This window comes from Neofelis nebulosa, chromosome 10, assembly GCF_028018385.1.
Source record: "Neofelis nebulosa isolate mNeoNeb1 chromosome 10, mNeoNeb1.pri, whole genome shotgun sequence".
In the NCBI taxonomy this organism is placed as follows: Eukaryota; Metazoa; Chordata; class Mammalia; order Carnivora; family Felidae; genus Neofelis; species Neofelis nebulosa.
In genome coordinates, this window is record NC_080791.1 from 53,280,018 (window position 1) to 53,307,976 (window position 27,959).

Here is a 27,959-nt window from a genome sequence, read left to right on the forward strand (position 1 = left end):
ACTGAGGCACAGAGGAGTTCAGTAATTACCCAGAGCCACACAGCTAATAGTGGCAGAGCTAGGATTCAAAACCAAGCTTTGTTCCAGAGAGGCCATCATCTTGTAAATATCAAACTTAACGTTCCTGAGTACCTATTATTTATTTGTAAGGCACTATAGGACACTTTCCAAATGTGGACTCATTAAACCCTCTCAGCAACCCTTTGAAACCTTTTACATGTGGGGAAACAGAGGTTTAGAGGGGTTGCCCAGCTTATCCCACTCCCTTGGGGGGCTGGGCTTTGAACCCTGGCCTACCTGCCTGGAGCTCTCTCCGCGGCCTCTCAGGCTCTGTCAGCCTTCTCTCGCCTTGCTTCCCCTGCTAGGAGCCTCCTGGGATTATTCCCCGGGAGCTCAGTGAGAACCACTGCCTCGGAAGCCCATAAAATGAGGCTGGTTCGCATTCAGGCTGAGCAGCTCACTTCACAGGGCTGCCTCTGCCCACCTAGCAATTAGGCCGTGTCACCCCAAGCCTGCCAAGAATGCTTCATAAATACTTGTGCCTGGCCAAATTTATTGGCGAGCTATATTAATCACATTTTAAAAATAAAAAGTGAAATGAATAATAAGTGGCAATATTCTGCTTTCATAAAAACCACCTGCAGCTCCAAAAGGTAGCTGGCACCTTGCTTTCTTGAACTGTCACACGTCCCTGCTCACTGCCATAAATGTTAACATCCCTCCTTAGACAGATAACCAGCTCTGACAGGAATCCACAGATGTGTGCAAAGTGAGTCACTGCTACACTGGCATCGTCAAATGGAGACGGTGGAATTATCCCGGGCCTGCTGGGTGGCAGGGAGGAAATTACCAACTGTGAGTGTTTTCCAGGCCGCGGTGGGGGAGGGGCAGGGAGGGAGGCCGAGACAAAGGGAGGATGGAGAACAGATCCTCCTCTGGACACACTCACCGAGTGGGAACCCATTTCTGGGCCAGGTGCATGGTGGTCACCGGGCCTAATGGCCAGTGCCACTGCCAGCCTGGGAGCACCTGAGGAAAGAGGAGAGACATTGTTTTTTCTCGTGTGATTAATATTTTTACTTCTTCCGATTACAAAGTAATACCACCTACATGATGTGTCCTTCTGAGGATATAACGTTTGGAAGCACGTGACGCCCTTTTGCCCCTTATTGGTGATATTAATTTTGATCACATGATTAATCACATGATTTGATCACATATATCAGTGATATATGTATATTAACACACACACATATACGCAATATATAATGAATCGTGGATCCATATATTAAGACATTTACATATATATGTTTTATGTATGTGTGTGTGTTGTGTGTATGGAGAGAGAGAAAATGAGAGATTTCTATTAAGGAATTGGCTTGCACAACTGTAGGGCTGGCAAGTCTGAAATCCCCAGGGCAGGCCAGCATTCTGGAAATTCAGGCAGGAGTTGCTGCTTCAGTTTGATGTGCAAGGTAGAATTTTGTTCTCTGAGAAACCTCAGTGGTTGTTCTGAAAGTCTTTCAACTGATTGGATGAGGCCCACCCACATCGCTGAGGATAATCTCCTTATTTTCTTAAGGCCAACTGATTCTAGATGTTAACCACATCCACAAAACGCTTGCACACCGTCAGCCAGAATGTTTGACTGAAGAACTGGGTACTACAGCCTAGCCAAGAACCCATAAAACTAACCATCCCAGATGGTTTCCAGTTCCCCTGTTGCCAGATTGTCCTTTGTAATAAGTAAGTATTTTATAGGGAGATACTTCAAGGCTATGTGAATATCCTGTTCTTTATCAAACCTTCCCCCCCGTCACCCCGCCCCGATCTACTACTGATTCTTGCTGGAATCGCTTTTACTATGACAGTTATATGAAGTGCTTTCCCTGGGAGAAGGGATCTGAGAACCTGGTTTCAGGACCCAGCTTTACCACTCAGTTGGTTCTGTGACCTTGGACAAGTCACTTGACTTTTCCCAAGCCAGGCTCCTCCCTGCTCAAACAGGGATGACAGCACTTGACCCAAAGTCTTGGAGCACTTACTGAATGTACCAAGAAAGCGCTTCATAAATGTTTGTGGCATTGCAAGCATTAAGTGGACACATCCATGCCTCAGTGAGGCAATAGCTGATCTTATTCCGGGGTCTTATTGGTTTGGAGAGGGACCTGAGACCACTGGGAGGGTTCCTTCAGCAAAACCATCCTCTTTACCATCCTCATCGTGGGATACAGTGTCAAACTCTGCCACTAACATTGACCCAGGGAACGTTGACCCACTGTGACAGGATACATCATCTGAGAAACGTTCCCAGAGCTGGCGACATTCAAGCTGAGTGTTGAAGGACAAGGCTTGAATTCAGACAAGAGAGGACAAGTATTCCAGCTGGAAGAGGGGCATGGGCAGTGGAGAGGGCGTCGAGAAAGGGATAAGGAGAATGCCTAGTCTTGAAGCATGGGTGGGCACTATTAAGTTTTCCAAAAGCATCACAGAGGGAGTTGTCTATTTGTATCCTTTTCTCTGCCATTGCTATTATGATTGTGATTAGCATTACAATGTCAAGTCATGTGTATGTAGGCTCTTGTAGACATAGTCAAAAGCAAGTCATTGTTCTGAAGCAGCACGGCGTGGGGGTTATGATACGGACTCTGGGGCCAGACTGCTTAAGATCAAATCCCAGCTCTGGCAACCTAGTGTTTGCAGGACCCTGAGAAAATTGATTAACCATTCCCTGCCTCAGCTTCCTCATCTGTAACATAGGGGTGGGAATCATAGTAACTTCCTCATAGAATTATAGTGATGAATGAATGAGCTCATGTTTCTTCAGGCCTTAGCATAGTACTGGTGGGCACAGAGTAGATGATGTGTACTTGTTTGATAAGCAAGAAAATACATTTTAGATATTTACTCGCTGGTCAAAAACTTACTGTTTTCTTTAAGCTGTGCAACAACATATCGTTAATGCTTCCATCTATCGCCAGTCTACTTACATTCCAGTTTACTTGGCTGCCACAGTGAAAGGTAATCCCTAACCTGCTGCCAAGGAGAGAAGCAGAAGTTGGGGATCAGAAGATGGGAGTTCTGGTCCCATCTTTGCCATTACCCTGCACTACAACCTTGGACAAGTCACTGTCTCTGTCTCAGCCTCAATTTTTCTATCTGTACAGTGGGAAAACTGAGCTGGACGATCTCAAAGAGCACCACCAACCCTACCTCTTGAGTGGTGGTGACCTTGCCACGGCTCTCATTTCAGGGACAGGCTGGGGACTGGTGTCCATCAAGCAATGACTGTACTCCAGGTGCTGCGAGGTGCCCTCCTCACATGCTGTTCTGTGTGGTCCTCACAGCAACCCCGCGATGAAAGTGTGTCATTTTCACATTACAGTTGGAGACACCAAGGCTCTGGGAGGTCAGGTGGCCAGGCTGCTCACTCCACTGACATGGAGCACAGCCGGGACCCCAGTCTGGGAGTGCCCATCCCCACACACCTCCTTTCTGTTAGGCTGGCTTCCTCCCCAGCAGGTACTCAGCAAAGGTTTAGTGGAGTGAGTGAGTGAGTGAGTGAGTGAATGAGCAGATGCATTCTTGCTCTGTTATGTTTGAGGAAATTTCTCATCCTCCCCCTCCTCCTCCCCCTCCCCTTCCTCCCCCTCCCCTCCTTCCCCTCCTCCTACTCTCCCTCCTCCTGCTCCTCCCCCTCCTCCTCCCGCTCCTTCTCCTCCTCCCCCTCTTCCCTCCCCTCCCCCTCGTCCTCCTCCCCCTCGTCCTCCTCCCGCTCCTCCTCCTCCCCCTCGTCCTCCTGCTCCTCCCCCTCCCCCTCCTCCCCCTCCTCCTCTTCTCCTCCTCCCCCTCCTCCTCTTCCCCTCCTCCCCCTCCTCCCCCTCCTTCCACTCCTCCTCCTCCCCCTCCCCTTCCTCCACCTCCCCCTCTTCCCTCTCCACCCCCTCCTCCTCCTTCCCCTTCTCCCACTCCTCCTCCTCCTGCTCCTCCTCCTCCTCCCCTTCCTCCCCCTCCTCCTCCCCTTCCTCCCCCTCCTCCTCCTCCTCCCCCCTCCCCCTCCTCCCCCTCCTCCTCCTGCTCCTCCACCTCCTCCCCCTCCTCCTCGCGCTCCTCCCCTCCTCCCCCTCCTCCTCCTCTACCTCCTCCCCCTCCTCCTCCTCTCCCTCTTCCCTCTCCTCCCCTTCCTCCTCCTCCCCCTCCTCCCCCTCCTCCCCCTCCTCCTACTCTAGGTAGCAACGCTTCCTGCCTTTGTCACTTACGAGCTGTGTGACTTGGAGCAGATGATTTAACTTTGCTTGGTCTATAAAAGAGGAACGATAATTCCTACTTGATGCAACTACCTTGAGGGTTAAAAAAGAGCTCGGCTGAAACACGAGCAGAGTGACTAAATTCTAGGTAATTGGAAAAGAATAAGGTAACTTCTTGTTTGTGGTTGTGTGAATCAGTGGTTTTCAGATTTTCATGGAAAAGTAAAATTCCAGTATAAAGTTGCCAACTTTGTGTTTTGCTAAGTAAGCCAATTAAATAAGAGAATTCCTAGTAGTAACTAGAGTGTGCCCAGCCCTGAGCCGGTTCTCCCAATCACCCAGCCGCATGATTACCTCACTGGTGCAGAGGGCTGCCCAGAATCAGCCCTTTACCTGTCTGATTTAGGTCAGTATCTGCCAAAGTGAAGTTTAGGGTCTCCTTTAGGTGGGCCCCATAAGGCTGAAGCTGGCTAGATGGGAGAAGAGGGGAAATGGGCATTTACCAGGCTGGGCTACTTGTCAGGCCCCTCCGGCTCTACCCTGATACAATGGAAAAGCTTCTGAACTAGGAATCAGAAGGTATAGATTCAGCCTGTTCCCTGCCTCCTGTTTGCTCTATGAACATGTCCTTTCCTGCCCTGAGCCTCAGTTGACCCATTTGTGACATAAGGGTTACTGTAATGACCTTGCTTGGCCAACCTTCCAAGGCTGTTGTGAGGACCCAGTATGTGTATCATAGCCTGTGATGTGCTCTTTACATATGAAGGATCAGCACCACTGATATCTGACAGCAGCGAAGGCAGTTGAGGCCAGAGCTGGGAGGGGCAGGGAGAATTGGATTCTGATGGTGTAAACCTACAGGGTGGGTTCATCCTTTGTTACTGAGTTTCCACACGGGAGAATTGTACCCAGTGTCAGACTGGATTTGTCTGGGGACACAGACGATATGAATTGCAAGGAAGCAGCGACACAAATGGAGTTCCAAATGAAGCCAAATAATATTCATTGGTTTTACACTAGCTATTAACTATGTTGAGAGGGAGAAAAGAGTGATTTCACCCTTTTGACCCGAAATTGGGGTTAGTTGGTAGCTCACACCTGTGCTATATTAAGTTGTGGGTTCAGTCAGGGGTAATTACAGAATATAATTATGAACTGCTCTCCACTAACATCTGCGTGTATATATCTACATGTTTCAAGATACAACCTCTCAAGATAGTTCGACCTTCCTAGATAGTTCATTTTTCACAAAGAAGGCCTAGCATAAGCCTGCTACAATCAAGCCTATAATGGATACACCAGGAGGCTATTAGAAAGGACTTAGGACCTTCACAGGGCTTCTGGGTCAAGTGCTGGGTCCCTGGGAGACTTTGTAAATCTCTCCAATTAGACAGTAGTAGTGGCGCAAGTGAGGGAGATGGGCCTGCTTCTTATCTTTTCCTCAACTCCCTCTGAACCTTGTAAAGTTCTTGTGCGCAGGAGGATTCCTCACCTGAAAAGTGTCCCGTTTTGACTGTTTACCCGAAGTCCGGTAAAATGTACGGACCCTCTGACCCAGTAATGGCACTTTAATGGACCTGAGTGACAATCACGCAAAGATATTTATTTGCACGGAGATGCTCCTTCGCAGCCCTGGAGGACTGGAACCACCTAAATGCCACCTGTAGGGGCTGGATAAGCAAACGGGGGTTACTCTATGCAAGGAAGCAGTGGGCCTTCCCTAAAAACTGAGACAGCCAGCTGAGTAGATAGTTGCGAAAGATATTTATGATGTGGTAAATGGCGGGGGGCGGGGGGCCAAGAAGATTACAAAGTAATATAAATAAAGAGGTTGCATCTTAAGAAAAAAGAAGTGATGTGTGTGAGCGCACACACACACACACACACACACGCAGAAAGGCCTGGAGGGATTGCCATGTACTGGATGTTAGTTACAATTCTCTCCCATTAGTGGGGACATGAGGAATCTATTATTTTCTTTATGGTTTTTTTTTCATATTTTCTGCTACTCACAAAAATTTCTTGAGTCCCTGCTATGAAGAGTCCTTGCTTTGGAGAAGCTTACAGTCTTGTCGGGAAGAGACAAAGAATAAAAAATACACAACTAATTCCAAATGCTGATAAAGGCTGGGAAGAAAAACAAGATCATTAATTTGAGAGACACTGACTCAGGAGGAAAGAGCAACATCGGCTGGGCTAGCAAGGGAAGGAGGCCCTCGAGAGGGACCATTTATTTTATTTTATTTTTTAAGTTTTTTTAAGTTTATTTATTTTCACAAGAGGGAGAGAGAGCACAAACAGGGAAGGGGCAGAGAGAGAGCGAGGGAGACACAGAATCCGAAGCAGTCTCCGAACTGTCAGCACAGAGCCCGACACAGGGCTCGAACCCACAAACTGTGAGATCATGACCTGAGCTGAAGTCGGACACTTAATCGGCTGAGCCACCAGGTGCCCCTAAAGGGGCCATTTAAATGACACCTGACAAATGAGAGAGAGACACCAGAAGAAATCCAGGATAGGAGTGTTCTAGGAAGAAGAAACAGCCAGTGCAAAGGCCCTGAGATGAAAAAGAATGTTGTACAATAACCATGTATTTATTTCTATAATCAGATAAAAAATGTTATTCAGATACCTATTTGATCCATTCAAAAACTCATAGGACACATGTGAATGCTCCTGTTCTGGGGACCAGTCAGAGAGCAGTTGGAACAAGAAAGCAAGGAGCTGCGGAAAGTGCCTAACATGTGCCACCATTGACTGATTCTCTAGAAGGACGTAGCCCTCGAGGCCAGCTCATGGTTCGCCTTACCTTCCCTGAGGCCGTTTTCCTCCTTTACATTTTGACATTTCTGAGCACGGAAATTGTGATTGTCATTGCAATCAATGTGTCATTTACACATTGCGTTTTATTTTCTCTTCTCAAAGAGTCTGTTGCTGAATTGACGATGATTCTTACAATTGCTGGCGTCTTCGGACTGACGAAACACAGTGATAATGTGGCAATAATACTAAAGGGACCAGGCTTGGGAAATGGAAGGACCTCGGTGGAAGTCAGTGCTTCCTCCTAAAGGGGGGTGTTGGGGGACCATGAGGATGCACTGTGTCTCATGGATCTCTATGCTCCCAGAGCACCAGCCATGGCCAAGCCTGGTGCAGGGGACCAGGGGACCGAAATGCTTACAACACGGCCTTGGTCCATCCTTGGGGAGCAACCAGAAAGGGAGACAGGCCTGTAACCAGGCAAGTATAACCCTCTTTGGTAAATGCCAGGGTGAGGAGAGGCCCTGGAGGCTGGGGGAGCCAGAGGTGGTAGCCTCAATCTGTGCTCGGGTGGGAGAAAGCTTCTGGAAGAGCTTCCAAGGCAGACAAGGCAGGAAGAGTGTTCAGAGTGGAAGGACACAGGCACGAGCCAGTGTATGCAGGGAATGGTGTGGAATGGTGGCTGCAGGACAGGATGTGCGCAGAGGACACCCCTCATCTGGAGATTATGCTGGGCCTTGATGGTACGTCAAAGGCATTGGAGACCTGGAAAGATTTTAAGCCAAGAAATGACATGGCTACGTGTTATGTTGTCCAGTATAGTAGCCACCGGTCACAGTAGCTATTTAAATTAATTGAAATTAAATACCTCTTTGAAAAGCTATGAGAACACCTGTAAAAAAAAAAAAAAGTTAAATTAATGTAAACTCAGTTGCTCGGGGGTGCCTGGGTGGCTCAGTCAGTTAAGGATCAGACTTCAGCTCAGGTCATGATCTCACGGTTTGTCGGTGCAGAACCCGCTTCGGATCCTCTGTCTCCCTCTCTCTGCCCCTCCCCCACTTGTTCTCTCCCTCCCTCTCAACATAAATAAATAAACTTAAAAATAAAACATAGGGGCGCCTGGGTGGCTCAGTCGGTTGAGCGTCCGGCTTCGGCTCAGGTCATGATCTCACAGTCTGTGAGTTCAAGCCCCGCGTCGGCCTCTGTGCTGACAGCACGGAGCCTGGAGCCTACTTTGGATTCTGTGTCTCCCTCTCTCTCTGCCCCTCCCCTGCTCATGCTCTGCCTCTCTCTGTCTCAAAAATAAATAAAAACATTTAAAAAATAAAAATAAATAAATAAATAAAACATAAATAAAACCTCAGTTCCTCAGCCACACTGGTCGCATTTCCAGCGCTCCACAGCCACATGTAGCTAGTCGTATGTAGGGACAATGACTGCAGATATAGAACGTATATCATGACAGAAATTTCTCGCGGACGGTACTGCCATAGAATGATCATTTGAGGAGGAGTGGATGGACAGATGGACAGACAAAAGAAGTAGCAATGGCCACGATGCTTTCTGTCTGCCAGGCACCATCATGTGTTGTGCTTCCCATGTGTTGTTTCTTGAGCTCTCATGACACCCCCCAGATTCACATACAGGTCCACTGAGGGGACAAGGCTGTAGATCGTCTGTCAGCATTTGCCAAGCCTTTAGCTAGCTCAGCTCTGGCTCCTACTGGACCCAGGGTCCTACCGCTTGTAATTTTGAAGAGTGTTGGAGCCTCGGCTTGCTGTAAAGGTCTCCATCTCACCAGCCCACAGTTGGCCAAGAGGGTGCTCACTGCAGATCCTCCCAATTCCATGATGAACACTATGCAGCTTCGCCAGAAGATCCTTCCAAGTGTCTAGCCCAGCTTTCCAATTGATGACTGCAACTGTTGCCTATTTCTTTCTGGTTAGCTTTCCCCCTCAGGACGTGAAAGCTATATCATGCTAATATTGGGTCTACTCTATACTAGGCACCGTTTCAAAAGCACTGTACATACTAACACATTTAATCCTCATAAGAGCTGTGTGAAGTAGCTATTATTTTCCCCGTTGGACACACGAGAGGGCTGACTGAGTTTTAGAGAGGTGACGTAGTTTGCCCAAGGTCATACTTTGTCCCACAAGTCAGTGGTGGTGTTGGGATATGAACACACACTGTCGGGCATGGAGTCGGTCCGTAGCCATGGTGCCGTGCGGCCTCTCATCGTAAATCTTGTGGATCTGGAAGACAGCTGCTAAGTGTACCTTCCACCTGTTTTGGCTGGAGTAGTATGAGAACTTGATTCCGTTCCAGAAAACCTTGGCTGAAAGTTATGCCCAGTCATAATACAAATGCCTCACATTTTGGGGGGCACTTTATGTCATTTTTAGAGTACTTTTCTGCCAGGAGTAGTTATGGTAACAGTCATCCTACAGTCACACCGTGTTTTCTGCTTTACAAAGCACCTTCATTTGCATGTTCTCATTTAATCCTCACACCAGCCCTGGAAGGGAGGTGAGGCGACGAATATCGTTGATCCACGTAATACAAGGAGCCCAGAGAAGCGAAGGCACCTGTTCAGGATTACTCAGCGCTATGGGATGCAGCTGCTTCTTAAATTCCGCTTCCAGTGCTCAAGGGCCTCTCGGCCTTGTCAGTAGGTTTCAAAGTCAAGTTAACACAAGGGTTATAAAGCCGTGACCCTGTGTGCCAGCCCTGGGGTATGCCGAGGTCAAGACACTGTCCAATAAACAGAAATACTTTCAGAGTAGCTTGAGACTTCCACTTACATTCCTTAGATGTTGTAGGAGACACCAAATCCATAGGAAAACTTGTTGAAATCTGCGTTTTCTGTGTCCCCCTTTCCTGCACTTACAGACATCAGCTTCAATGTCTCTTTTAAAAGATTTCTATGAAGCCTTTCCATAATTATACTCTTTCATAGTGACAAGTATTTATAACACATGTGTACAATTAACACATGTTTTCAATGTTTATTTATTTTTGCGAGAGAGAGTGTGCGTGCATGAGCGTGCGTGAGAGCGGGGCAGGGGCAGAGAGAGGGAGACAGAGGATCCGAAGTAGGCTCCAGGCTCTGAGCTGTCAGCGCAGAGCCCGATGCAGGGCTCAAACCCATGAACCACAAGATCATGACCTGAGCCGAAGTCGTACACTTAACAGACTGAGCCCCTAGGCGCCCCACAAATGTGTACAATTTAAAGAATAATGATAAATTCTCGTGTTCCCTCCCTACCAGCTAGCTTAAGAAACAGAACATGATACTATCTTTGAAGGCCTGTGGGGTCCCCACCCCAATCTCTCATTTCAGGTAACTGTTCTCCTGCACTCATTCTCTTGCTTTTCCTTGTCTTAGTCAGCTTGGGCGACACAAAATACCATGAACTGGGTGACTTATAAGCAACAGAAATTTATTTCTCACAGTTCTGGAAGCTGGGAGTCCAAGATCAAACCTTCTGGCAGATCCATTGTCTGGTGAGAGCCCCCTTTGTGGTTCATAGATGTATTTTTCACTGTGACCTCACATGGCTGAAAGGGCAAGGCGGCCCTGTGGGGTCCCTTATAAGGGCACAGTTCCCCTTTGTGAGGCCCCACCCTCGTGACCTCATCACCTTCCAAGAGCCCCGCCTCCTGATAACACCACAACGGGGATTAGGTTGCAACACACAAATTAACATTAAGTTCATAACGTAGACCGGGACCACTTTTCAGCCCTCTCTCAGCAAAATACCCCCCGCCCCCAAGCCACCACCTGCATGCCTCTCACGTTTCAGTCCTTGAGCCTTGCCATGCACCTGTCTGCCGTGACCTTTCCTGGGAGTGGGAAGGGGCCTGGAGAAGAGGAACCGAGGCCCCAGGCAGAATCCCTTTCCAGTTAAGGAGGGTGGAGGGCTGGGAACTCGTGCACACCCCTGGGGAGGAAATGGGGAGCGCATCCTGTTAAACCTGTTCATGGGAGTGGTATTGTCACTGTGTCCCCTGGAGCAAGCCCCTTCGCCACATGGACTTCTGAACTGGAAAGGGACTTGCATAGTCTAGAGTTTTCTAAAATGGTCGTTCCTTCTACAAATATTTACTGAACACTTACTGTGTTCCAAGCAGTGTCGTAGGTGTAGGGGTATGGTGGGAAACTCCCTGATCTCAAGCAATTTACTGTCTTCTCCATGTTCCACCACTGGCTCTGATCCTCCCTTCATTACTGTTACTAACCTATTCACCTTTAAAGGCTGGAGTGGGGATGAAGTTAGATGGTAAATCTGGAAGTGCGTGCATCCTCAGACATCCTGGCCAACACTGCTGTGATCCCTGCGATCCCTGAAAGGAGAGGGGCTAGGCTCCTGAAGGGTCTGGAGCCTCGGGTACCCACACCTGTGGTTGCCCTGATCTGCCACCAGATGTCACTGACGTGTAGGAGGGGGCAGGGAGCTAAGGGCGATGAGGTTTTTGGTTTTTTTTGGTTTTGACAGAGTTGTGAAAAGTGCAAAACTAAGTGCTTACTGTGTGCTATAGATGCTGTTCTGTTACACTGGTGATGTTATTTGATGTGCCCAGAAGCCCCCACCCCCATTTTATAGACAGGGAAACTGGTGGAAAGGAGATAAGTGGCATTCTCCCTGCTCCATCTGATAGAACCAAGTGAAGGTTGCTAAAGGGACTAACATCGGCCCTGGTGTGAAAGTGGTCAACCAGGTGGCCCTTTACTGCTGCTAAAATGTCTCCTGGGGGCAGCAAATGGCCACACACATGCATGAGAACCAGAGTGCTCTGTAATCATTAAAACCCATATGGGTGCCCGTGAGGGTTGCAGTACAGGTGTTCATTAGGCAGATACAAGGGTACAGAGTGACAAGAGCCAAGTTGTGGTTGCAGGCTTGTCTGTGTTGTCTGTCAGATGTGTGGGAAACAACAATGGCCTTTGCCAGTTTGAGCTTGACATAAGGATTAAAAAGGTCTCCAAGGACCCAGCCCCAACCTTAAAGAGCACATAGATGCACAGGCTGTCAACTGTGAAGGACTCTAGTCCAGGTCCTTTCTAAATCCCTGGAAAGCTCTGATAAAAAGTTAAAGGGGAAAGTAGATGAGGAATTAAAGTCAAATTCAATTGGTAAAAATCTGCATGTAATAGTTCCAGTTCATAGGTCCAATGATGCCATTGTCCATCCCTTCATTCTCCTTCCAGGGGAGCAAGGTCCTGTGGGAGAGGGAATGACCAGTTCAGGGTCACACAGGTCGAGAGGACACCAAGTCTATGACTTAAGTGTCTGCAGACCTTAAACTCATGGCATGAGGCATGACAAATCAAAGGGCATGACCTGTGAGATGGGTACTCCACAAGGAGACTTCAGGGAGGCCTTGCAAAGGAGAGGAGGGCTGGTGCAAAGGCACTGGGGCTATATCCCCAAAGAAGAAAATCCCAGCAGCACGTTCTCAAATGCAGAATCACCAGGAGGGGAGCCCGGGTGCTGCCAGAAGCACACCATAGACACCCCCTGCCCTGCCCCAGGAATGGCTGAGGGATGAATGAAGCTGCTCATACAGGAGGCGGGAAGGCCCAGGGGCCCTAATGGCAGGACTGGAACATTGCTGTGTGATGTCTGAGGCACCTGCAGCCACAGGGTGAATTACCAGGAGGCAGTCTTTAGCTCAGCAGAGTAAATGCATACATTCTTACCAATTAAACAGTTTATAAAGCCTTTCTTACAGGTTTCATCTTATTCGGTCCAGACAGTCACCCTTGGAGGGAGTTTATATCCCCATGTTACATCTGGGGAAAGTGAAGTTCAGAGAAGTTCACTCATTTCCCCAAGTTTCTGAAGCTGGAATTAGAACCTGGGTCTTTCTAGCTACAACCAACACCGTGTTCTTTTCACACTGACATTGTCTTGAGATAATGAGGGTGATGTTCATGATGTTTTCAATGGCTCTGAGGTAGGACTTGGAAGGTCTGAGCCCAGAGAGGGCCTGTCACTTGCCCAGCATGGCACAGCAACTGGGGAATATGGGGACGGATGCAGACTTTCATCTGCCAGCCTTGACCCCTTTCTGCTCCTCTTCCTTGTGGGAGTGGTGAGGCCCTCCTTCCTGGAGGGGTGGGAACAAGTGTGAGATGCTTCTCTGTCAAGCATCTGTCAGGCTTTCCCCTCCTCCTGGGAGAATGGGTGGGAGTGGATGGTAGCTGAGCCCCCTGATTCCTACCTGGGGGTTCTCTGACTGTCCTGAGTGGAGGACAGCACACAGCCAGGTGCCTTGCTTGAAGCACATTCTTGGAGTGATGAGCAGAGGTGAGGGAGGAGGCTGCCAGGAGTGAGGGGCCTGGTTGGGAGAAGGGTCCTGGGGCAGAGCTAGGGGGTTGGCTTTGAGGACAAGAGAAGCCGAGAGAGAGTTGATCAAACAGTGTTTGTGAAAGATGATTCTCACGGAGCTGGGAAGTGGGGCGGAGGAGTCACAGGAGACTCACATGGAGGCTTTTGAAGGTGCAGACACAGGGGTCTGGACAGACCATCCTGAGGACGGGCGATTCCGTGAGTTGAGAATCATCCCTGCACCATGAAAATTACGCTCAGCTGTTCGCAGGGGTTATGGGATAAATACTTTCCTTCCTCTCCTTGGGCCCAACCTTTATGCTACCAGTTTAGTTTATCTTGAGCCCCTGTCTTGTTTGTTTCACTAAATTACCTGTATATTTTTATGTTTTATGTGGGTGTGGTTGGTCTGTTAACTTAGATGTCCCATCCAGGCAGTGTTCATTTATGAAGGCCTCTTACCTGTTTCAGATCCGGTTTCAAAGCAAAAAGGAGCAGGTGCACGTAAACCCGATGAGGAATTTTGGGGTGAGAAATACTGTGTACTGTATCCCCGAGGTTGCCAAACGGTGTTGAGACAGAGCCAGCCGCATATTCAGTCTCCTGTATCATCTTGGAAATGCCACCCCAAGTGTTGATTTTTCTCTTCTCAGCTTACAGGGCAAAATGGCGTTCACTTTTTCTATTTATTTTTGGAGAAAGTTCAGGAGGAACAAGAAATTCCTTTAGCATATTTTGAAGAGGACAAAAATACAACCTGCCTTTTGTGCGGGGAAAATGTGGGAAATGTCAGTTTCCAAATGTCTGCGCTGGAGAGAATGAGCTGAACTCTGAGGCTTGGTTCCCGGGCGCCAGGCCCAGGGGACGGGATGCCTGGCAGGGGCTGAGCTACCCCGGAAAGCCGGCGGGTGGTTCATGTTGGAAAGTGCACGAACAACCCTGGGTTCCTTCCTGAACCTCCAGGGTCACGGACTCCAGTGGTGAAAAAGAACCTGTCTTTGTCAACCTTACAGGCCCAAAGGAAAAAAAAAAAAAAAACATACCTGAGGATTGAAAACCTCTCTAGCTGGTTCACCCCGTCAGCACAGTGCAGGGAGGAGGCACTGGGAAGGGAGTGGGATCCCGGGCTCTGGGGTCTTCAGATCAGCACCGCCGATGAGCAGCCTGCTCTGCCCCCATCAGCCCACCTTTGTGGTTCCCTCATCTGTAAAATGGGGATAATAGAGCCCCATCTCAAGTGATGTTGTGAGGACTACATGAGATGACAACTCTAATAGGTACTTTTCACTTAGCACATATGGAAATGTTAGTTATTGCTATTATTAGACTTATCAATGAAATTTTACTTAATCACACACAGGAACAAATTAAAAGTGTGTGTGTGTGTGTGTGTGTATCTTGGAATAATTGTTCTTCCAAGAAGAGGGATTTAAATGTGTGAGAAAGGAACAAAGTATTCCCCTAGAGACTGGGATATCCTGGGAAATTTTCTATAAGTTGCTGAGACTGTGTCTTCTCGTTGCCAGAATATTCTGAAGAACGGAGAAGTCAGCCAGTGGGCCAGCTGTTGACCTTACTGGGCTGAGGATCCATATGTTCCGCTGGGTTTGTCCTTCTGGCATCCCAGCCTTGGGGGAGGGAGGTTGCACTTCCCAAGGAATGGCTGCCCTGGGTGTCGTCCAGACAGCTGCTTTGCTGTCCTGAAAAAAAAGATCACAGGGGAGGTCTGAAGCACATGGAGGGGAAGGGGAGAGTTGGCGCTTTCCTGGTTCGGAAAGGCCTTGTAGGCAAGGGAGCTGCAAACTGTGGTGGGGGGGGGGGGTAGAGGGGACTCCCTAGAGGCCTGGGCTCTTGGACTGATTGTGTTGATGAGCTCCATCTGGAAATTTCCCTCGTAACAACAGCGGTTTTACCCAACATTTTGGCAATGCATCATCCGGGTATATCTCCATATTAAACAGCAGGCCTTCTTCATTGACTGTGGACTCAGTGTCGGCCCCGTACTGTCCATCAGAGGAAGCAGAGCGATGGTGACAGTCAACGTTTGTCCACTACTTAGCAAAAGCTGGTGTAGTGCTACGTGCTTCCTGGGGATGATTCTCATCACAAAAGGTCCCTGAGACACACGGGCAGTATCCTGATTTTGCAGAAGAGGAAACAGACTCAGAGAGGTCAAATTGCTTCTAGAAAGTCACACAGCTGGTAGAAGCCATGTTGGGATCCAGACCCAGGCTCTGACTGTAGAATCCATGCTTGTGACATCTACTCTGATGTGAGTCACCAGCTGGCAGAGAAGCAGAGGCAGCAGGTCGTGGGCACATCTTAGACCTTCACAGGGTGAACCAACACTTGCCAGTCATTAGAGACTAGATGCTACGATGGGGGCATATGGGGCTAGAAGCAAATACAGCGGGACCCCAGCTCTGCTACTTACTAGCTGTGGGCACTAACCCCTCTGGGCTTCTGCAAATCAGGTAAAAATACTTACTTTGCCAGGTTACCGAGAGAAACTATGAAAACTGGCTGTCCTGGCACCTCCTTGGTGGGTGTGTTTACCTGGCAAGCAGAAGTGCGATTGCTTGGAACTGCAGACATAGGCTTCAGTAAGCAGTGGGGAGTGTGCTCCCCTCCCATGAGGAGGGCCAGGCCAGTCACTGTAGGGGCTGCAGGCTGGAAGACACCTCAGGAAGTCACCCTGCCCACGGCATTCCTGGCAGGCTGCAGGCCCAGATGTCCACCCTGGCAAGGGGGCTCATTTCATTTTACCACTTCCCAGGGATGGATCAGACAGTCTCTTCTCGCTCATGCAAACTTATGAAAGAGCTTGGGAGAATATAAAGAAATGCATCCTTCCCATGAGATTAATAAGTGGTGAGTGTTGTTCTTTGATTGTCAAGAAAGACTTGCCAAGCATGGGGCACTGTGCATTCTGCAGGCTACAAGAAGCAGGGATTTTGATGGCAGACCTGGGTTCAAATGCTGCCCTGCTGCTTACTACCTGGGCACATCACTTGACCTCTCTGAACTTACACTTCCTCCTATAAAGAGGGGAGAGTCACAGCTCCCTGGAAGGGTTGCCATGAAGACTGGACCCAAGCCATAGGGCAGCTTCTGTAGGCTGAGCTTCCTGACTGCAGCCGGACCCCATTTCCAAGAGTGGCCAGGCCCTACTTTTTCGCCCTCTCTCCTCATCTTCTATCAGGCAGGACCAACAATGCCCAGGCCGATCCAGAGCTTGGAGAGAGACACATCTGCCACCAGGTGCGGCTAACTCCAAGCCATCACGTGTGCAAGAAAGAACAGGCCCGGCCCTGAGCCGGGTCTGGCCTCCGATCTCTTGACCCAACCCTGGACTGTTGCACAGCTTGGAGCTGGTGTGCAGGCACTGATCCGGGACAGCATGGAGCCGCCAGCAGTCTCGTAAATCAGGCCTCAGCCTTTGAAGCTTCCACAAGCTCCCTGGGAGAGCCTGAACAGCTTGATCTTCTTACAGCAGGAGCTCGTCCCCCGTGGTCTGGAGTCTCCAGGGGTGACTGGGGCCTGATTTACAGAGGTCTCTGATAACAACAGCCCAGCCTAGGAAGGGAGGCCCAGGAAAAAATGAGTTTGCCCTATGACCTGGCCTCCCAGGCTAGGGAGACAGTCAGAACTACCCTGAAGGGGCCTGCCTCTGGGCCTATGTGGGCAATGCCCACCCACCCCCCACCCCCACCACTAGTGGAATTTGGTTCTCCTTTGATGAAAAGATTCATCTCTTCCCTTCAGAAAATAAAGAGGGGAGGAAGTGCCTTCAAACCTGGCACCCTAGAGGAGAGATGCATGGCAGACAGGCCTCGGTTTGGAGTCAGATCCGGGTGTGTGACCTTACACAAGTCTTTTCGCAGACCAGAGCTTCAGTTTCTCCACGTGACACACGGGACTAATAAGCGACATGGTGTAGAGTTGGCATGAGGGCTAAATGAGCTAGCAGATGTAAGGCACGCTGCACAGGGACCAGTGTACCGTAAGCCCTCAGAGAACATTCTCTCCCCTCCTTTCTTCTTCCTCAACCCAAACATCCAGGCTGTCTGCCTCCGGACCCCATGCTTGGATCACTGTGCAGGGATGATCCCTGTACCCTCTCCAGGCGGGAACCTATGGATTAGTCTCTGATTATCCCAAGCTTCTGAACCCATGCTTTCCCACAGCCCTTTCTGCCATGATGGGAGTGTTCTGTGTCTGCACTGTATCCACATGTGGCTTTTGTACTTTTGAAATGTGTCTGGTGTGACTGAGGAACTGCATTTTACGTCGTTTTAATTTGAAATTTTAATCTAACCAGCTGTGGGTGGCTAGTGGCCACCATGTTGGACAGCATTGGCCTTCCACGAGGAAGACCTGACTTGGCCTGGCCTTGATTCAAGTATGTGACCCTGGGCAAGTCATGTCACCTCCTGCACTCTCAGTGTCCTTATCTATAAAATAAGGGCTCTTGATAGAACTAAATGAGGCAAGAGATGTGCCTCATTCAGTAGACACACTCATGTTCATTGTGATGATTTGGTGTTTATTGAGTTCAGAGCCGTGGAGGCTCTAAGAGGAGACAGCCTGACCCCTGTCTTTGGGACAATTGTGCAGATGAGATTTGCACCTATGAAACAGAGACAAGGGGATAGTTCCAACCCCTTCCCCAGCTTTTTCTGCTTCTAATCTGTTCCCACCTGGCTGCGGCCCCCCTCTTGTTTGCTCCAAAGACTTTCCACATAGGACCATAACTACCTGTTTGCAGGATCAGCAGCTCCCTGTACTTTTCCATCTTAGCAGCTTGACCCTCAGAGTTTATCATCAGACAGCATCTGGTTAGAGGCTGTAGCCACCACACAGGAGAAGGAGGATGGGGCCTGGAGTGGGGTGGGCACCTCAGGAACTGAGAAAGTGAGAACGGAACGTGGGTCCACTCCACCATCCTTACAAAGTGATTGTTCAGTCCTCATACCTGTCGCTCCATGGTCCCAAGATGGCCACCATGTTTAAGACAAGAATAAGGAGGAGATGGGTTGTGTCCCCTACAATACCTCCCCCCACAAAAAAAAAGAAGCGTCCTCTGCCAGTGGACTTCCTTTGTCGTCTGGTAGCCAGAACTGGGTCGTATGGTTATCATTAGTGTAAGGGAAGCTGGGAAATAGAGCATCTGCCAAAGAGAAAATGGGCTTGATTGCCTTTGCAAAATCATGATATGTTGCCTGGGGCTGAGCATGTTGATTTCCCAAACAAAACTGGGCTGCCTTAGCTTGGGAAAGGGGGTGGAGAATGGTTCTGGGGTTGGCCACTTGCAGTAGTCTACCTCAGTGGTATAGCACTTTACAGTTTACTAAGCACTTTGATTTGTGATTCTGTTTGAGCCTCTCAAGTTTGTAAGCCAACACAGGGATTGTAAATCCCCATATTACAGGTGAGGAGAATGAAGGTCTGAGAAGTGGGGTGACTTAGCGGGGCAGTAAGCAATAGACCCCAGTCCTCCAGAGTCTCAAAGGTGCCTCTTCTGAGCTGAGAGGTTGACCTCAGCTGAGGGCGGGGAGCTGAAGTCACACATCTTTGTGTCCCAGATATCTAGTTCAATAGCCTGGCACAACATGGGCATTCGGTAAATGTTCCATGGATATATTAAGTAATGAATTTCCTTAATTAATTAATTAGTCCTCATGCTGTCACTGGGGACTTTGATTAATTTATTCACTTGCCTCCTGGTGCACAGGATGGGAATAATAGCACTTGGCCACCGATTCCTTGCTTTACTTACAAAAGAGGAAGATCATCCCTTTCCAGGCATGCCCCTTTGGGGGACGATGATCAGGTCTGACGGGAAGAGAGATGAGGAAGGGGATCCAGTGACCACTTGCCCAAAGAGCAAAGGCACCTGGATCCATTGGCCTCGAAAATGGCTCAGCTCAGTGACCATCTTCATCGCCACAAACCTGTATCGAGAACACGTATTCGCCTTCATAACTTTGAAAGCCAGTCTGCCCCGCCGCCAGACGGGTGCTCCTCAAGGCAGACTCTGAATCCTGTCTGCATCCCCACTGATTGGCAGTACAGAGATTGGGTGGATATAAAGAAGGAAAGGCCCATCCCTTGCCCCAGGGCTCCTCATCTTTTGAAGGAGACAGGCATCCACCTAAATGACAGACACGAATTCCAGAGCACTGAGCTCTCTAGCAGATGCTCAGACGTTGGGTTGGCTGGAAAGTGATGGGATAATGGGGCAATGAAGTCATCTGGCAGGTGGGAGGGGAGAAGGGATCTGAGGAAGCTCCAGTAGGATTTGAGTCTGCTTTCCGGGAAGGGAAGGAATTGTAGCTGGCAGCCAGTGTGGGGGGAGGAGTGTTCTAGGCAGAGGGCCCCATGGGTACAAAGGCTTGGAGGCAGGAGAGGACAGGTGGGCTGAGCAGTCTGACACTGAGTATAATGTCTGAGAAAAGAGGGTGGAGATGAGACAGTACAGGTAACACAGGTATCAGGGTGTGAAGGGCCATGTTAACATCCTACAGTCCTATGAGTCTCAGATCCCAAAGTCATGAATCACCTGGGGATGTGATTTCAGATTCTGGTAAGAGTAGGTCTGAGGTGGCGCCTTAGATTCTGATTTCTAACAAGCTCCTGGAAATCAGGGTGCTGCTGATCTGTATGTAGTTCAAGGCTGCACTTGGAATAGCAACACTTTAGGCAATGGGGAACCGTTGAAGGTTGTGCACAGGGACATGATTATAGTCTGATTTTCTTCTTAGAACAATCACCTCAAAAGCTGTGAAGAAGCTCCAGCAGGGTAGAAGGATGCAAACAGGATAACAGATGTATTTTTCTATATCTCCAGCTCCTGAGATGGTTTCTGGCTCATAACGGATAATCAATAGATACATGTAAAGGAATAAATTAGCCATTTATGATAGACTTTTAAAACGAGAAAATCGGAAGAAGAGATGACTCAAGTTATGCCAGGCTGATAAGCCAGTACTATATAAAACACTCTTTTGGGCCAATCTAAACTGAGAATATGTCTTAACGCACTGGTTTTCTAACTTGTTTTTGGCCAAGGATCCGATTGCTTAAATGAAGTCCTAAATGGAGGCCCAATATGCGAATCAGATAAAAAACAAGTAGTGCCCTGGTTGGCACAGGGGTCAGGGCTTGGTACCTGACACCCCACTCCTTCCCCTTCTTCCCCTTTCCCAATGACTGGCAGATTCCCACTGCAGCCCAGACCCTTGGAAGTATCAGTGCCCTCAGGAAGCCAGCCTGACTCCTCCCCCCACCTCCAGACTGCACGAGGCCGCCCCTCTGCAGGATCTTGAATGGAGATTATCTACTTCTGGCTCCGCTTCCCCTGCTAGACAGTGCAGTCCTTCAGGATAGGACCATGAACAAAGACCATCTCAGGGTTCCTTGTGTGCAGCACAGGGTCATGCTGGCAGTGGGGGAAGGATGATGCACAGAAGTAGACATGTGAGCCAGCAGGTCCCAAGGAGAACGGACCAAGGGACTAAGATCCCAGAGCACCAGACACCTATTACCACCTCCCTCCCAAGCAGCAAAGGTGGCGTGGACAGCAGAGATGGGCAGGTGACGGAGTCAAGATTTTTAGACAAGACAGTTGTGGGTTTAGATTCCAGCTCAGGCATTTATTACTGTGCAACCTTGGATAAGTCTTGAGCTTCTCCAGGCCTTGGCTTCTCATCAAGAAAACAGGAATAACAAATCTTCCCTTCAGAGGGATGCGACACAGAATGAGCGAGGCACTGGATGCCAGTGCTGTTTTCTAAGCCGTGTGGCCCTCTTCCCGCTCACTGTTGCCAGCTCGCAGCCTGCCTTGCTTCTGCATGAGTGTCTCTGCACATTGCATGAAAGCAGGAAGCGTCAGTCAGGCTGACAAATCTCTGTGCCCCCAGGTGGTATTCCTAACCAGTTAGAGGTTTGGCATTTATTCTCAACTGCTTGTCACTGTATTTTTCAAATAGCCACGTATTTAAATATCATCAGCCTGATTGCTCCTGCAGATATCTTGTTCTGTGTAGGCAGGTGTTCCAGATGGCAGCTGCAGCCCAGTGGAAGGGACAGTGGGCATTAGAACATTGGGATCAAGTCCCGGTCTGCTCTTTGCCAGCTGGGTGACCTTAGACGTATCGTTTCACCTCTCGAAGCCTTAATTTCCTCAACAAGAATAACAAATATTTGCATAGTGCTTCACAGTTTCAAAGCTACACCCACCTGTTCCTGTGACACTTCTAACCTCTGAACACAACTGATCTTTATCAGATCAGCTCTGTGATACAGCTCAAAAAGATGAGACTCTCCATGTGGGGCTCTGAATCCTAGCTCCCTTGTAAAGCTGTGTGACTTAGGGCAAATCCTTGCCCCTTCTGAGCCACAAATTATATAAAATGGCAATAATTTGGCCAACAAGTATTATCAGGCACGTGCTCGGTGCCCCGTAAATGAGACCGACGGTTTGGTTTGTATTCATCATTCGGATGTTATTGTCATTGGCCTGGGATCACGAAACCACTTATCAAAGTCAGTTCTCCTAAGCCAGCACCCCACATCCCTGTCTGCCTGTCACACTTCCTTGCTGAAATAAAGATATAAAACCTACTTCTCAGAGCAGGACAGTGTGAACAGAAGTAGTGTGATTGGCAGTGACATATAAACTATAAAGTGCCCAGTCCAGGAAAGACCCCAGCGTTATGTTTTCTCCGTGCAACCCCAAGGTTGGTAAATCCCATTGTTTGTCACAGACTGTGAACTTTAAGCCTGAGCTTTTTCTAGATTGTGCTAAACATCATCTGTAGGCCCTTCCCATTTGCTTCTCAGCTCAAGGGTCTGATTTAAACACCATTCCCTTGCCCTTAGGGGATGGGAAGAGAAGGAAAGGCAGCCCATCTCTGGAGCAACACTGGGAGGTCGAGGCAGACAGGCTGGTTTCCAGCCACTTGGCCTGTCTGTGGGGCCTGGCCCTCCTAGGGGGCTAATCCCTGCTTTGTGATGCTCCCTTGGAGTGGGCACAGAGCCTAAGCCAATTAAAACCCTCTCTCTGAAGAGAGCTTGAGTTTCTGGGGAAGCACAGGACTGCACATTGACTGTGCACAGGCCGTTGCTTCAGGGACCACTCCCCTCCTGCAAGCCAGAGCTGGAGCAGAGCCGGGGCTCAGAGAAGACACCATCACTGCCCTCTGTCCAGGCCCCCAGATGACCATCGGGGTCCTCACGAAAGGCAGGATGGCAGGGGTATAAATAACTCCCCATCTTCCAGATCAGGAAAGTGAGGCCCCATGTGACTTGGCTCATACCTAGTAAATGCAAGGCTGAGATTCAAACTGGAATGCCAGTTTAACACCAGTTAAAACAATGGTGTGTTTTCTGTCTTTCTGGGACAATAGTGAAACCCTTGTCACCTTGCACCCCAGCGTAGATCCGGGCACATCGTGGGTTCCTAGTATATGTTTGTTCAGTGACTAAATAAATGAATATATATGGTCAACAGGGGCATTTTGTCTGAAGCATAAGTCTTGAGCTTCTCCAGGCCTTGGCTTCTCATCAAGAAAACAGGAATAACAAATCTTCCCTTCAGAGGGATGCGACACAGAACGAGTGAGAACATTATACAATACAATACAACAGTATGTGTGGAGTAGAGAAATCCAGAGCTGCACCTGGGCTGGAATGAAATATCTTATCATCATCATCATAGCAGCCAAGTGCTAAATCTGTTCTAAGTATTTTACACATATTAACTTATTCAGTCTACCCAGTAACCCTGTCTGCTAGGGCCAGTGACTATAACTACTTCACATAAGAGGCACAGAGAGGTTGAGTAACATGTGCAGGGCACACGGCTGGGCAGTGATAGAGCTGGGATTTGAACCCTAGCAGTCTGGTTCTTAGCTACTACGTATGACTTTCCGTCTGCCTGCGAATGTCCTCTTCTGTAAGCTGGGGACAGAAAGGATGTGCATTCGGCATTCGGGGCCTCCATGACTTTTTTGAGATGAGAAGGGACTTTGCATTAGAAACACCGTACTAGACAAATCTGGGCTGGTGCTGGCTAGTACGGGCCAGGCTGGGCCCCAGCTGCCGTGACCCCGCTGCGTTCCAGCCCTGGAGAGGAGTGCATAGCCCCGGTTTACTTCCTCTCCTGGCTGGAGGAGCCAGAAAGACTGCTACAGTGAACTGAAGTTAACAACCCCAAACCCCCAGAATTAACAGAGTGACAAGCAGTTTCTTAATGAAACCGAATATAGAGCCACAATCAAGAGAACAAAGTGAGTGGCCCCAAGAAGCCAGGACTGCAGTGAGCCATGTGTAACACTAGCCAGCAGAGGGGCCAAAGGCCATAGCTTCCCCACGGAGAAGACAGCCCCAGGGCTCTGTGGGAAGGTGGAGAGGCTCTGCTGAGTCTGTGTGAGCCCACCGTGGTGCCGGGGCAGCCTGGGAGGTGTACTGTTCCTTCCTCTGTTCCTGGTGGTGGCTGGGAGGGTAAACAGAACCTCCTCGGCTAGAGTCTGGGGCTCCCGGGGCAGAGCCGATAAGAGCATTCTGAGAATGTCATCTCTGTGTCGTGGGCAGTGGGGAAAGACCAGGTAGAAGGAAGGGGGCTCCTGGAACAGGAGATTGAAGGGCTCATCCCTCATATCTGCTGGTCCCTCGCTAAGGAGCACGCGGCCTGGCCTAGGGCCAAGGGCAGAGCTGTTCTGTGTTCCTGTGTTTGCTGGAGAGTTTTGTGTTGGATTGGGGTGCCCTGTGGGGGTTGGGGGCTGGATGGTACACGCTGACATGGGATTTGTGCCAACAGGCATCTTTGATCCCAGGCACTGGGGTTCACGCTGCAACATATTTTTGCTTCAGTGGAAGTTTGGTTTGATCAGAATCCTCTTAGCATGGGGATTGACATTCCTTAAACATGTGGAATTCATCCAACAACATTCCCTCCTAACTGTGGGGTAGTTATTCACTTCCTTGTCTGTCTCACCCTCGGGATACGCAGAGAATTTAAGGCAAACCTTTGCACTTTGAGTCAAAAGACGTAGGCTGCATCTAAGCCCCGCCTCTTGGTAGCTGTGCGACTTTGAAACAAGGAACTTCACCTCTGTGAACATCAGTCCTCTTATCTAATACAGGACCATGACATAGTTACTCAGAGGTGTTTATTCCGTTAATCAGTCATTATTTATTAAGTGCCCACTGTTTGCAAGGCTCAAAGTTTGAACGATGCTGAACGAGATGGACGTGATCCCTATCTCCATACAGTCTGGAGCATGTAATTAAGCAACTACTGAAATATAAATACAATATAAATATCACGTTGATACCTTTCCAAAAAGAGTATAGGCTGATGAATTTAAATCATATAAACATGTAGAAGAAATTTATAAGCTCCGAAGTACTGTTTAAACATTAGCTATTATCCTTGTTGTTCTCATGACATTTCCTCGGTTTTTTTAAAGTTTATTTATTTATTTTGAGAGAAAGAGAGAGAGGGAGAGACAGAATTCTAAGCAGGCCCCGTACTGCCAGCGCAGAGTCTGACGGGGGGCTCAAACTCAAAAACCGTGAGATCATGACCTGAGCCAAAATCAAAAGCTGGATGCTTAGCCGACTGAGCCACCCAGGAGCCCTTTCCTCTTATTTTTAAAGGTAATTCAATGATCTGAGCCCCACTTTCCTCATCTGTAACATGGGAATTATAACATGTGCATTAGTTAGCCTTTCCATGTAATATACCACCACAAATCATAGCAGCTTAAAATGACCATTTATTGGTTTCTAAGAGTCAGTAATTTAGGCTGGGCAGAGCTAGGTGGCTCAGCCAGTTTTACTCTGAGCTCACTCATGAGGCTGCAATCTCCAGGGGTCTCATAGGCTCAGCCCTCTGCCTCTAGCAACAAGCTGGCCAGCCTGAGTCTCTTTATATGATAGATGTTTTCCAAAAGTAGCCAGAGAAGGCAAACCCAAAACTCAAGGGTATTTCACGCTTCTGAATCCCGTTTGCTAATGTCCCCTGGGCCCCTCGGCCAGTGCAAAATGGACAACCCGGGAGTCAGTGTGGGAGACTGCACAAGGGCAAAATACAGGGAGGTGTCATTTCTAGAGTAGTCTCCCACCACACCTAACATCCCCATTATCCCAAGGACTTTGTGATCATTATGTGATACCACACCGGTGGTGTTGGTTGTACCTGCACATAGTACTTGATTAAGAATTGTTAAGTGACTATGGATCTGAGCAGCTCGCTACGTTATTGGGGGGAAAATACATGACACAGAAAATGAGCGGCTAATGATTGGTCAAAAACAAACCCATGTAAAGTATGGCAATGTGGCTAGAAATACTAAGATGTCAGAGCATTGCTGATACTGACACTGCATCGCAGCTTTTAACCCTGGTATTTTAAAGAGTGATCTTGATCAAAAGGAACTTTTTCGGAGAAGGATGGCCAGGGTGGAAGGAAGGTGAGCGGGCACTGAATTAGGAGAAGGCACAGGGCCATTTTTCCTGTATTATCTTGTAACATCTATTACCGTTATTTATCGAATACTTATTTATGCACCAGGTACGGAATTAAAGAACATTCCCAAGGTTTGCCTCATGTAAGCCTCAGGACAGCCATGTAAGATGTTGGACTCTATCTTCATTTTACAGATGAGGAAACGGAGTCTCAGATAGTTTCTTTGTTCAGAGTTGCACAGGAAGTACCTAGTAGGGTCAGGGTTCAAGCCCCGGTCTTCTGGACTCACAAAACCTATTGTTATCATTGAAGTTCCTATAAAGGTAATTGTAGCTCACAGGCAGTTGTAAAAGATAATACAGAGATATTCTGGGTACTCTTTACCCAGGTTTCCTGCAGCAGTAACATTTTGCACAACATCAGTAAGAGAGCAGATATCACAACCAGGATGGGAGCATTGGTACAATGCATTCATTATATGTAGATTTCCCCAGTTTTGCATGTGTCCTACTGGTGTGTATGTGTGTGTTTACTTCTGTACTGTTTTATCACCTGTAGCTTAGTGTGTCCAGTCAAGATAGCGGACCTTTCCAGCACCACAGGATTTCTCACACTGCCCTTCTATAGCCATATCCACCTCCTTCTCACCCCTGCCCCATCCCTAACCCCTTGCAGCTGCTGATCTGTTCTCCATTTCCAACATTTGGTCATGTCAAAAATGTTACACAAATGGGATCATATAAGACATAATATTTGTGATTGTGGTTTTTTTTTCCACTCAGCATAATTCTCTAGAGAGTCATTAGTATCATTAGTCATTCATTTTTCTCACTGAATAGTATTCCATGGTGTTCCCTTCATTTAACCATTTGCCTGTCGGAGGACATCCGGACTGTCCGGTTTTTTTGCTATAATGAATAAAGCCTCTACAACCATTGTTGTACAGGTTTTTGTGTGAGCATAGTTTTCACTTCTGAGAAATAAACACTCAAAGCGCAGTCATTAGATTGTGCAGTAATTGCGTGTTTATTTCCATGAGAAAGTGTCAGAGTATTTTTGAAGGTCTGTACTAATTTATAATCCTCCCAGAAATGTGTGTGCACTTCAGTTTCTCTGCATCCTTGCCAGCATTTAGAGTTATTACTATTTTTTCTTTTAGCTACTCTGATGGTTACGTGGGGATATTGTAGTTTTCATTTGTATGTCCCTGATGGCCAGTGATGTTGAGCATCTTTTCACGTGCTCATTTGCCATCTGTGTATCCTCCCCAGTGAATATCTGCTCATGTCTTTTGGCCATTTTCTAATTGGGCTGTTTGAGGGTTTTTCGTTGTCGTTGTTGTTGTTGTTGTTGTTTTTTACTGTTGAGTTTGGAGCACTCTTTGTGTACTCTAGATGCTAGACCTTTGTTGGATATGCGGTTTGCAAATACTTTCTTTTCATCCTAGTAACGGAGTCTTCCACAGAGCACAGGTTTGAATTTCAGGGAAGTCCAGTTTATCAATTTTTTTTTTTTCTTTTTGGGTTGTGCTTTTGATGTAAAGCTTGTGTTTTTTACCACTGTGCTCCACTGCTTTCTGAAGCTTGAGAAAGAGAAATCTTATTCTGGGGTTAGAGCGGGGGCAGGGCAAGGGATTAGGCTTGTTTGCGAGGTTCTAAGGCAGAGTTAGGACCAGCAAGAAGCCTCTTGAAATCAGTAAATTCTAGCTTTTGCTATCAGAAAGACCCTTCGAAGGGGCGTCTGGGTGACTCAGTCGGTTAAGCGTCCAACTTCGGCTCAGGTCATGATCTCGCAGTCCGTGAGTGTTGACAGCCCAGAGCCTGGAGCCTGATTCCGATTCTGTGTCTTCTTCTCTCTCTCTGCCCCTCCCCCACTCGAGCTCTGTTTCTCTCTCTCTCAAAAATAAATAAAACATTAAAGAAGAAGAAGAAGAACAAGAAGAACAAGAATTATTATTATTATTATTATTAACCTTTGAAGGCCACTGCTTAGAGGATGAAGTGTGTCAGGAGTGAATGCCCCATCATCCGAGATCAAGCAAAACCTTCCTGGTCATGTGGACTCACAGCAGGATTCCAAGCTTCAGATGGGGCTTGGGTGACTAATATCCTTTATGTTCCTCTCTAATTCTAAGACTCTAGG

The 27,959-nt window shown here is 48.3% G+C and overlaps 1 protein-coding gene across 14 annotated transcripts in view; it reads left to right on the forward strand.

Annotated features, from left to right (window-relative positions):
- TENM4 (teneurin transmembrane protein 4) overlaps positions 1-27,959 on the forward strand; it is a 2,920,333-nt gene that overhangs the window by 2,484,332 nt on the left and 408,042 nt on the right. The window contains exon 11 of one of the 14 annotated variants that reach the window (XM_058690342.1): positions 24,817-25,006. The exons of the other annotated variants lie outside the window; for them this stretch is intronic. The gene's annotated coding sequence lies outside the window, so the exon portion shown is untranslated. The remainder of the gene's footprint in view (positions 1-24,816; positions 25,007-27,959) is intronic. 14 annotated transcript variants of the gene reach the window in all.